This window comes from Erythrolamprus reginae, chromosome 2, assembly GCF_031021105.1.
Source record: "Erythrolamprus reginae isolate rEryReg1 chromosome 2, rEryReg1.hap1, whole genome shotgun sequence".
NCBI classification, from domain to species: domain Eukaryota; kingdom Metazoa; phylum Chordata; class Lepidosauria; order Squamata; family Dipsadidae; genus Erythrolamprus; species Erythrolamprus reginae.
The window spans coordinates 156251556-156264212 of NC_091951.1; positions in this window are offsets into that span (position 1 = coordinate 156251556).

A 12657-nucleotide genomic window follows, 5' to 3' on the forward strand; every position below is an offset into this window, starting at 1 on the left:
GTGATGTGTGATAGGAAAAGCTATTTTTTGTGCCCATGTCTTTGCTGCCCTTTATCATCTACTGGTGAGAAAAGCATCCACCAATCATGACATACAGCAGGAATGGGGTATATCTGTCTTCAGGAGCCTTCTTCTCCTTCTGTCGTTGCATGTTGAATAGAGTATGGGAAAAGAATAAGACTCACAAAGGGCGCTACACCACTAGGCATAGGTTTTGGGGAAAGAGCATTGCCCCCCCCCCTTCTTTCTTCTGCCAATTGGGTCCAATCGCCGATAGTGCAGTGGTTAGAATAGCAATAGCTCGACTACTGTAATGCTCTCTACATGGGGCTACCTTTGAAAAGTGTTTGGAAACTTCAGATCGTGCAGAATGCAGCTGCGAGAGCAATCATGGGCTTCCCTAAATATGCCCATGTTACACCAACACTCCGCAGTCTGCACTGGTTGCCGATCAGTTTCCGGTCACAATTCAAAGTGTTCGTTATGACCTATAAAGCCCTTCATGGCACCGGACCAGATTATCTCCGGGACCGTCTTCTGCCGCACGAATCCCAGCGACCAGTTAGGTCCCACAGAGTGGGCCTTTTCCGGGTCCCATCAACTAAACAATGTCGTTTGGCGGGACCCAGGGGAAGAGCCTTCTCTGTGGTGGCCCCGGGCCCTCTGGAACCAGCTCCCCCCGGAGATTAGAATTGCCCCCACCCTCCTTGCCTTTCGTAAGCTCCTTAAAACCCACCTCTGCCATCAGGCATGGGGGAACTGAGATATTCTTTCCCCCTAGGCTGCTACAATTTATGCATGGTATGTTTGTATGTATGATTGGTTTTTATAATAAGGCTTTTTAGCTGTTTTAATATTGGATTGTCGCATGTTGTTTTTACCACTGTTGTTAGCCGCCACGAGTCTACGGAGAGGGGCGGCATACAAATCCAATTAATAATAATAATAATAATAATAATAATAATAATAATAATAATAGCACTTAGACTCATATACCACTTCACATGCTTTTTACTGGCCTCTCTAAGTGGTTTAGAGAGTCAGCATATTGCCCCCAACAATCTGGGCTCTCAATGCAGCATTGCAATATTGCAGGCTAATTCTGCTGATTGCAGACTGCCAGCATTTGTGATGGATGTCAGAATAAACACACGGACCACAGAACTGGGATTCACCTTATTAATTAAATCAGGACGTGTAGAGGTAAATCAAATGGGGCGGAACTCACGTTCAAAACATTCCTGGGCAACTATGGGCGAAGCTTCTTGCTTAGTCAATGAATGATGCCGTTGACTGTAGCCTTGGCCTTCCTTGCTCTTAGCCATGCCCAGGGCATGTGGGAAAGCTCCACCTGGCTTGTTGCCTGTAGGCTTGTGGCAGGTGAGCCCCAAGGGCAACCCCTCCCCAATCACCTGAGCTGGATAGGCCTTGGGCTCCTGGTGAGGGGCAGCCCATCACCTTCCAAAAGTGCCCTAAAGGAGATCACACACACCCTAAAAGAGATTCTGTGGTTTGAGTCTCACCAACTCAAAGTTGACTCAGCCTTCCATCCTTCCAAGACCAGTAAAACGAAGACCCATATTGTTGGGGGAAATATGCTGACTCTGTAAAGCGGTTAGGGAGGGCTGTGAAGCACTGCGAAGTGGTATATAAGTCTAAGTGCTAGTGCTATTGATGACATTGCTCGAGTCCTCGGAGAGGGGCGGCATAGAAATCCAATTAATAAATAAATCTTGTTTTAGGGATATTTTATGGATACTTTATCTGTGTGCTGGCTGGGAGATTCTGTGAGTTGAAGTCCACACATCTAGAAGCAAGTAAGGTTGGTAAACACTGTTCTAAATCCTCTATGTCAGTGGTTCTCAACTTAGGGGTCGGGACCCCTTTGCGGGTGGAATGATCATTTCACAGGGGTCACCTAGACAAATTTCCCATGGTGTTAGGAACTAAAGCTTCTACTCTGGCACCTTGGAACATGTTTTTTACAATCCGACCAATCAGGCGTTTACAGTGGGGGTGTCCCTTTGACTTTCCTGCCAATCAGCTTAAAGCTCTGTTGGGAGAATTGGCGCTAGATTTATGGTTGGGTGTCAGCATAACATGAGGAACTGTATTAAGGGGTCACGGCATTAGAAAGGTTGAGAACCACTGCTCTATGTTATGCTCAGGATATAGAAGGTGAGGAAGGGGCAGCCCCAGGGTTTCATTTATTTATTATTTATTTATTATTTAGATTTGTATGCCGCCCCTCTCCGTGAACTTGTGATTACACTAGTCTCCAGTTCACATTACAAAGCTGCTAAAGTGAATATTGCTAGTGTTCCCACCATTCTTGGCCCAAATCCGATAAACCATGAGCAGAGTTTCACCTGGGATGACGAAACCCTTTCATGGTGGGAACCCTTTGCCTCTGTCATCCTGATACAGTCAGCATCCTCTCTCTCCTTTCCCTACTATTATTCAAGAGACCTCTGCTTCAAACGAGTGGCAAAATGTTACCCTAAATGTGGTGTAAATTGAGAACAACTTAATCCATGTGCCAGAGGGCCACATCAGGGGGGATGACACTGAACAAAGATGTGGATGGGATATGCCAATGTCCTGGTTGGTGCAGGTAGGCTCAGAGGAAAAGCAGGAAAGGCAGAATATAATAAGCAATGACACAGGTTCAAATCCTTGTTGAGACACAAAACCTAAGGTCATCTTTGGCATTAACCTTGGTGCCATTTCATTTACCACCTAGAATTGTTTGGCATATCAGTGATAATATACAGTACTATTGTAGCAATGAAATAAGAACTGAGACACCTCCCCCGGGCTTTTATACTTTATGTTTGGTATGCGTGTGCTGCATGGTTTTAAATGATGGGGTTTTAGATGTTTTTAATATTAGATTTGTTTCATTGTAATATTGTTTTATTATTGTTGTAAGCCACCCCGAGTCTTCGGAGAGGGGCGGCATACAAATCTAAATAATAATAATAATAATAATAATAATAATAATAATAATAATAATGTCACTACAACACAGCAAACGAGATCACTATGCTGGATTTCGTATTTCATCACCAGTCGGGCACTTCCCAAGCGCCTAGGACTGCATGATGTAGTGGCGAATTATGTTTGCCAATCCCAGTAAAGCGGCCTTTTGCAATTGACAGATGGAGATTTTGTCAATTCCGATGGTTTTCAAATGTCCGCTGAGATCCTTTGGCACTGCGCCCAGCGTGCCAAGTACCACTGGGACCACTTTCACTGGCTTATGCCAGAGTCGTTGCAGCTCGATTTTTAGATCTTCGTATTTCACTAATTTCTCTAGCTGCTTCTCCTCAATTCTGCTGTCTCATTATTATTATTATTATTATTATTATTATTATTATTATTATTATTATTATTATTATGTTCCTAGAAGAGTTAATTTAAGAAGAGACGACCAATTTTTTACAAGAAAATTGACTGAGAGAGGTGTTAATTTCAGATGGCTAATACTGGAAGGGATAATGGTGGTGTGGCATGAACAGAGGTTTAGACTGGATACAGACAATAAAGCTGAAATGTTTTACAGACAACAGAGTGAGGAAGGAATAAGAGAGAGAGAGGGTGGTGAGATTCCAAAAAGAGGCAATAGATGAGATATTAATTGACAAGAATACAATGTATATTTGTAAGACAAATAAAAATGGCCTTCCTAGAAAACAGTTTCTGATTAAGAGCTCAGTGTATACTATCTGTTTTAATTTTGCACCACACAATAGGCCCTGGTTAGATTAATGGCGATTTATTTAGTAATTTAATACTTCAGAGAGCTAGGATCAAATATTTGTGACTTGGGAAATACTTTATGCCACAATAAACCACAGCAACTTAAGGACAGGATCACATCTTATTGTAATCACCCACAGCAGATTTACGTTGATAGGAGGTTTGTATATAAATTGTTCATAACATCAGCTCTGTCAATCTTTGAGAACTACCTAGTCCTCAACGTATGACCACAACTGAACCCAACATTTCTGTTGCTGAGCAAGGCAGTTGGTAAATGAATTTGGCCCCCTCTTATGACCTTTCTTGCCATAATTAATCATTGCAGGTATGAAGTTAGTAACTTGGTCGTAAAGTGAATCTCCCCATTGATTCTACTTGTCAAAATATCGCAAAAAGATGATTACATGACTCCAGGACACCCTTACAACCATCAGCTAGTTGCTGAGTGTCTGAATGTTGATCACATGGTTGTAAATGTGACAAACAGGCATAAGTCATTTCTTTTCAATGTTGTTGTTAACTTCAAATGGTCCCTAAATGAATGGTTGTAAGCTGAGGATTATGTGGCCATATGTTTATCTGTCCAGTATTGAAGAATAGATCTTTTCACTCTAACACAACACTGAGAATTTTCCTTTCTTTGCCTATATGTTGACTTCCAAAAACATGATTTATTTAAGCCTTTTCTATATAAACACAAGTCCCATACAAATAAGATGGAAATATTATTTGAAATTACATCTCAAAACTGATTAATGGCCAGCAGAATGTTAGAAGGAATACTTGTAGCTTTCTTTCTGTGTCATAACATTTTTAAATTAGGGTGTTTCCAAAGCTTAAAATGTTGCAGGTTCAAACTGGAATATCAACAGATCCTTTAATCATAAATACTGCCACTGAACTATGCTAGGCAAATATTCGTTCTTTAAAATGGCAAGTTATAAAGAGAAAGCTTAATTTTATCTACCGACTGACCCAAAATATAAATCCTAGCTTCCATCCAAATGTTCTATACAATAGGTTTTTTTAATTAATTCTGAAATCTAGATTAGCCCATAGCACAGATCTTCCTCGATTTACAACAGTTCGTTTAGTGACTATTCAAAGTTACAACAGCATTGGGAAAAGTGACTGATGACCATTTCTCACAAATATGATTGTTGCAGCATCCCTCATGGTTATGTGATCAAAATTCTAATGCTTGCCAACTGGCTTATATTTATAACTTTGCAGTTGCAGGTCATGCAATCACTTTTTGTGATCTTCTGACAAGGAAAGACAACGGGGAAGACAACCTGTTAACAACTGCAGGGATTCACTTAATAACTGTGGTTAGAAAGGTTAAAAAATGGGGCAAACCTCACTTAACAAATGTTTCGCTTACCATGGAAATGTTGGACTCGATTGTAGTCATGTTGAGGACTATCTGTAAAAGGAAAAGAATGCCATTGCATAGAAGGAACACAGTCTAATCTTTTGAGCTGATTTAATAATAAGAGGGCCTGTTTTCCCATTTATGGTTATATCCATGTTGCTTTACAACTTATATTGTTTTTATTGTTTCCTAGTGTTGTGGTTGGCTCTGGCCCAGTTCCTGCCCCAGGGAATGGGGAGGTGGATGCAGGGGAAACTTCAACATGTCACAGGCCTGTGTTATTGCCGACAGAGTTAGTTCAGAGTTTAGTTTCCTCAGACGAAGAAGAAGGTGGGAGTGACTCGGCAGAGGGGGGCTTGGCACAATCTCCCTTATCATCCATTGATTCGGATGAAGACGTTTTGGACCCACGCAAGCGCAGAATTATGCATAGAAGAGACCGTGTAAGGACATATTACAGGAGATAAGAGCGGCCACCTGTGTTTGGGTGGGGCTCCGGTAATTAGGGCTGCTGCTATAAATAGCAGCATGTGGGTTTGGCCGTTGTGGAAGAGTATCTGATCGCAGTTCGTCAGGAATCCTGTGTTGCTGGTTTCTGGACTTTGTTTGTTGATTTTTCACGCCTTTGAAAACAAAGCAGAGCAATGTGTGTGTGTGTGTGTCTCACTTCGTTGGAAGAAGGAGGGGTATGAAATTTCTTCACAGCTGCTAGCTAAGTACTTAATGACTGCTTAAGGTTAATTGTACAGACTACCTGGTTGTTTTGAGACAAGTGCTCTTTGCAATACAAAAAGAGTGCTTAGTTTATTTTGAATTTTGTGATAAAGAACAATGTTTTGAATTTTCAAATGTGTATGTGTGTGTGTGTGCAATTTGTATCCTTGAATTTTCAGGAGGCTCCTACCAGAGAGCCCGGCAGAACACCTAGTATGATTTGATTGCTTATTAGTATCCTATGACTATCCCTAAGTGTTGTATTTTATGATTCTTGACAAATATATTTTATTTTTTCTTTATGTACAATGAGAGCATATGCCCCAAAACAAATTCCTTGTGTGTCCAATCACACTTGACCAATAAAGAATTCTATTCTATTCTGTTCTGTTCTGATATACAGTGATCCCTCGATTTTCGCGATCTCGTTCTTCGCGAAATGCTATATCGCGATTTTTCCACCCGATGACGTCACTCCCTTCCTTTCTCATCTTTCTTTCTCTCTCTCTTTCTCTATCTTGCTTCTTCCTCTCTCACACTCTCTTCCTCCCTCTCTCATCTCTTTCTTTCCTTCTCTCTCTTTCTCTATCTCTCCCCCTCTTGCTGGCGGGCGGCGGGCGGGCGGCGGGCGGCGGGCGGGCGGGCGGGCGAGCGGGGGCATCAGCGAGGAAGACCCAGGGAAGGTTCCTTCGGCCGCCCAGCAGCTGATCTGCTCGGCAGCGCAGCGAGGAGCCGAATCGGGGTTTCCCCGCCGCCCACGCAAAGGGGAAACCCCGATTCGGCTCCTCGCTGCGCTGCCGAGCAGATCAGCTGCTGGGCGGCCGCAGCAGCAGTGAGCAGATGAAGATCGGGGTTTCCCCGCCGCCCACGCAAAGGGGAAACCCCGATTCGGCTCCTCGCTGCGCTGCCAAGCAGATCAGCTGCTGGGCGGCCGAAGGAACCTTCCCTGGGTCTTCCCCACCGCCCACGCAAACTCCACCATCTGCGCATGCGCGGCCATGAAAAAAGGGCGCGCATGCGCAGATGGTGTTTTTACTTCCGCAACCCTACATCGCGAAAAATCGATTATCGCGAGGGGTCTTGGAACGGAACCCTCGCGATAATCGAGGGATCACTGTACAGTGGAACCCCGACATAAGAGCTGCTCTACTTAAGAGCAACTCGAGATAAGAGCTGGGAGGGGAGAGATATTTTTGTTCTACTTACAAGCCCAAATTCGAGATACAAGCGCCAAGGAGCTGTCTCCTGAAGCCAAACGCTAACTTCCGCGTTCGGCTTCAGGAGACAGTTGCGAAGCGGCGCGCGTGTTTTAAAAGGTTGCAGCCGGCCTGGGGGGCTCGGGGGGGTGCTTGCAGCTTTCTTTCTTGCTCTTTTTCTTTCTCTCTTTTACCTTCCCTTCCTCTATTTCTTCTTTTCTTTCTCCTTCCCACCTTCTTCCCTCCCTCCCTTCACTCATTCCTCTCTTACTCTCCCCTTTCATAAGTTTCCTTGCTTCCTTCCTCTGTTCCTGTCCCTTCCCCCTTTCTTTCTTTCTTTCTTTCTTTCTTTCTTTCTTGCTCTTTTTCTTTCTCTCTTTTACCTTCCCTTCCTCTATTTCTTCTTTTCTTTCTCCTTCCCACCTTCTTCCCTCCCTCCCTCCCTTCACTCATTCCTCTCTTACTCTCCCCTTTCATAAGTTTCCTTGCTTCCTTCCTCTGTTCCTGTCCCTTCCCTCTTTCCTTCCTTCCCACCCTCCGTCCATTCATTCACCCATTCCTCTCTTGATCGCTTAAAGCCGGTCCCTGGTGCAAAAAGGGTTGGGGACCTCTGTCCTACAGGATTGGGTGGCAGAGAAGTTGAACATATGTAAATTTAAAAATTTAAGAAAGTTTACAAGTTAAGTGAAAGAAACTTCATTATTCATTTATATGTACATGTACATTTCTTCATTAAAAACATGTCTTTCTGCATAATTTAGACTAACTTTGTGAGTTTTTTGAGGGCTGGAACCAATTAAAATTATTTACATTAATTCCTATGGGGAAAAGTCGTTCGAGATAAGAGCTGCTCGACTTAAGAGCCCAGGTCTGGAACGAATTAAACTCGTATCTCGAGGTACCACTGTATATATTTTAATCCCCATATATCCAACTATTAAAGATGTATGTGGGGCACAAGGAGAATTTCTTCAAAGGGGAAGTATGTAAAATGTAGTTCAAGATTTGGAAAATGTGACATGCCTCTCTAACAGACAGTTACAGTAGTTTATTTTCTTGGTAATTTGAATATCTATTTTCTTTTTTTATTTCCATACCTTTTATCTCTATATCCTGTCTAATATTTCTATTCAATAGTTCCAGTGTAATTATAAATAACAAGGGGCACAGGGGACATCCTTGTTTTATAACTTTCTTAATATTAACCTTCTCAGTCATGTCTCCATTTACTATCACCCTTGCATTTAGTTTATTATATATCACCTTAATCATGTTAATAAATCTCTCACCCAAATCCATGCTTTTTAATTGTGTTAGCATAAATTTCCATTTCACATATCAAATGCTTTCTGTGCATCTAGGAAGATCCATGCCATTTGCTTCTCTGGATGTGCTTAGTAATATTCCAATGTGTCCAGTATTATTTTCATATTATCTTTGATTTGTCTCTTAGGTAAGAAACCATTTGATCCAAGGGCGGGCTACCAATTTTAGCCCTACCGGAACGCGCCAGGAGTGCAGTCATGTGCGTGCGCCCAGCGCATGATTTTGCTTCTGCGCATGTGCAGAAGCGAAACTTGAGCAAAGACGCACATGTGCGCGGAAGCAAAAAACCCCGGAAATTGGAGACAAGAGCTGCCGTTTGCTCACAACTGGAAAAATAAGGTAAGAGCCACCCAGCCGCCCCACCTTTCGACCCACTGTGCCGCCACCCCCAGCCCTCTGTGCCACCCCCCAGCCCTCTGTGCCACCCCCCAGCCCACCACCCCACCCCCTGGCATGCCACACTGCCCCCCGGCCTGCCGTGCTGCCGCCCTGGCCTGCCATGCCACTCCCTGGCCCAATGCCCCCCTCTGCCCTCCACGCTGCAAACTGCTGCCACACAGCCCGCCTGCCCCCTGCGCGGGCAGGAGTGCGGGACAGCAAACAGCAGGACACCCGGCTGGAGTTTGGGTGGGCAGCTGTTGCATATTGGGCCTACCTGCCGCTCTAGGCGCCGCAGCAAGTGTTGACGTCTTTGTGACAGCAAGTTTTGGATAAAAATTGCCATTTCTTTGGTTCTGCGCATGCGCAGAAGCAAAACCCCAGTAATTTTTACCGGAATTTTGCCAGCTGCATGTGCACGGTGCGTACATGCCCAGCGCCAACGGTGTGGGCCTATGAGCTCCGTTGCCGCTGCCAGAACGGCGTTCCCGACCGTTCTGGCTGCTGCCCACCCCTGATTTGATCTGAACGAATAAATTGATTTAGAAATCTTTTTAGTCTTTCTGAAATTATTGAAGCAAATGTTTTATAATCAGCATTCTATAGAAAAATTGGTCTATACTTTTTTATCTGTTGCGGATTTAAATCTTCTTTTATATACCTTCATCCATGAGTTTACTTTTTCTTCTGTCAATAGTTTATTGAATACACCCAATGTTGGGATACTTACCGTAGAATATTTTGTACATCTTTATATAGTTCTGCTGGGAGTCCATCTGGATCTGGTGTCTTACTACTCTTTTTGTCTCTTAATTGCTTCTGTTAAATTCCATCATTGTTATATGTTCATCTAACATTGCTTAACTTTGGTTACCCAATAGAATTAGATGGATGGCAGAAGTTGTGGGATAGGAATTATAAATTAACAATGTCATTGCAAATAAAAAAAATGTATAAGATGTTTTATAGATGGTATGTGGCACCGGGAAGGTTGTTTAAAGCAATGTTCCTATGGATACTACAAAGGACAAACAATGCAATTTGAACACACACAGACACCCCCCACCCCCCCACCCCCACATATATATCTATACATACACACACGCATACATATACATATAAAAATAAAGGATATAAGCTTAACATCAACATTCAAGGAGAAAGTAAGAGCATTTCAATCTCTGAGGACATCTATGGCAGATCTGAGATGGACTATTTTGGAAAAATGAGATATAACTAATGTTGTTAATTATTCAGTAAGAGATTGCTGAACTCAAATACATCAAAGACTTTTATAGATCTCAAAGGGTCTTAACAAACACAATGGATTTTTAACACATTATCATTGTTAATTAATAAGTCCCTTATAATCAGTCGCGGGTGTAACCTGCATCTGAATAACCAGATTGTAAATTGTCATTCACTCTTTTCTCTCCCTTCCCATCTCATCCCAATTTAAATTCTATATTGATTTTGGCACTCCACACATCTGATGAAGTGAACTGTAACTCATTGAGAGCCTTTTAAAAAACACCTGTTGTTCAGAAACACAGTGTCAAGAAGGACCGGCTGTTGGTCCCTTGAAGCCGCCTCCGCCTTTGTGTGGGCAAGGAGATCTCTGCGGGGTTTCTGAAGCCGCCACCCACTGCAGAGATCCCTTCACCCGAGCGGTGGCTTCGAAGCTGTCCCCGGGTTGTTGTAACGAAGAAACCTCATATGTTGGGGACGACGTAACCCGGGGACTACCTGTACAGTGATACCTCTAGATACGAGCTGCTCCACATGCGAGTATTCCAAGTTACAAGCCGCAACGTGAGCGAAATTTCTGTTCGACACCCGAGCTCAAATTCGGGATACAAGCCGAGCTTCAGGATGCTACTGCTAGTTGGCGCATCGCCTCTCTGACCCAGAATCCCCTTGCTTCTGGTTATCTCGGCCATTCGCACGTGTTAGCGCGCAAAACAAAGTCTTGTCTCCGTCGTGTTAGTGTTTAGAGCGAGTGTATATCCCTCCCCTCGCTCCCTCCTCCTTAGCCATGCTCCTACAGTACACAGCCGCACTCGTCTGTCACCAGGGTAAGGTTACTGTACCGTGTTTTATACATTTTCTTATTGTATTTTGTACATTTCTCTTTTCATTATTTACTTTATTGTTTATTTATTAATTAAAAACATGTCTTTTTTCATAATTTAGGCTACCTTTGGGACTTTTTTGAGGGTTGGAGCCAATTAGAATTATTTACATTAATTCATATGGGGAAAATTCGTTCGAGATACAAGTTGATCTACTTACGAGCTCGGGTCTGGAATGAATTAAACTTGTATGTCGAGGTACCACTGTATTGTAGAAGACAATGGAAATCAGGTAGATTATAAGACTTTTTGATGTTCCCTTAAAAAAAAAGTATTAAAGATTGTAATTGCAAATCCATACGTATGTGTGTGTGTGTATTGTTTCACTATCTCCTGTGAAACCCTGGCACTAGATCGACCAACATGGCGCATGCTGATCCACCAGGGCTGCCAGACATCTGAGGCCAGAAGAATATTCACAGCAGAAGAGAAGCGAGCACTCCGCAAAGCCAGAGCTGCCAATGCTGTGACAATGGTGCCCACACATGTCTGCCCAACATGTGGCAGAACATTTTGTGCCATCACCAGCCACCTGCGGACACAGCGGTGGGCTACAAGCCGGAACGCTAAATTGTGCTCGTCACCGGGGCTTGTAAGTTCTTGTGGGGCCAGCATGATTTTGCTGCAGCAACTGTGGAGGTGGCAAAATCGCGCACAGATCTGCAGGTAAAACCTTTGCAAAACATGGGTGCACCTGAAGCTCTGTGCGCGATTTTGCTACCTCCGCAGGTGCAGCAGCAAAATCACGCTGGCCCCACAAGCACTTACGAGCTGCGGTGGCGAGTGTAATTTAGCGTTCCGGTTCGTAGCCCACCGCTGCCCACAACTCATTAGATGTCAAGGTCCTCTTTTAACATGATGGACGAACATCATTGTTTTATTGTTATTGCTCAGTCACTAAAGCCATGTCTGACTCTTCATAACTCCATGGCTCAAAGCATGTGATCCCCCCCCCAGTTCTCCACTGTCTCTCAGAGTGTCCAAATGCATGTTCATCATGTCATTGACACTAACCATCTCATCCTCTGCCATCCCTTTTCTTTTTGCCTTTAATCTTTCCCAAAATCAGGGTCTTTCCCAATGAATTCACTCTTCTTATTAGGTGGCCAGAATATTTGATGATATATACTGTCCATGCTCTTGGCTTATGTCCTTTTCCTACCAGACAGGAAACATAATTAGATGAGTTGATTCTACTTTGTTGTTAGGCTACATTAACTAAAACTTGCAAGTCTGAAAGTACAAACTTCAATCCGTAGAAGCTATTGACATAGTTGAAATTAACTTCTGATTCCGTGTTTCAAAAGAATCCTTCCATATTTCCAAGGTTACTATACTTTGTACTGTAGCCATTAATCAAGGTTCCCTCTAGTGTCCTGTTTTTGAACTTGTCTTCCCTACATTTTTTATAATTCCAAAATCTTATACATCTATTTTAACAGATCCTTAATCTGTTTATAATGTTCTACAATAAAAATTAATTTAATTTAATTTAATTTATTAGAATTGTATGCCGCCCCTCTCCAAAGACTCGGGGCACCTATTAGTTTTGTGCTGTTTATATCAATTTTTAAAAATTCTTAAACTTGTAGGTAAAATTTTATTTCACGAAAGACTGAAAGCAGAACTCATCTAGACTTATTGATCTAAAGAAGGGTGTCAAACTCAAGGCCCGGGGGCTGGATCTGGCCTGCAGGGTATTTAGACCTAGCCCGTGGCGCCATCCTGAAAACAGTGCGGTATCTGCCTGCAGTGCTTCTGCCAGTGAAAA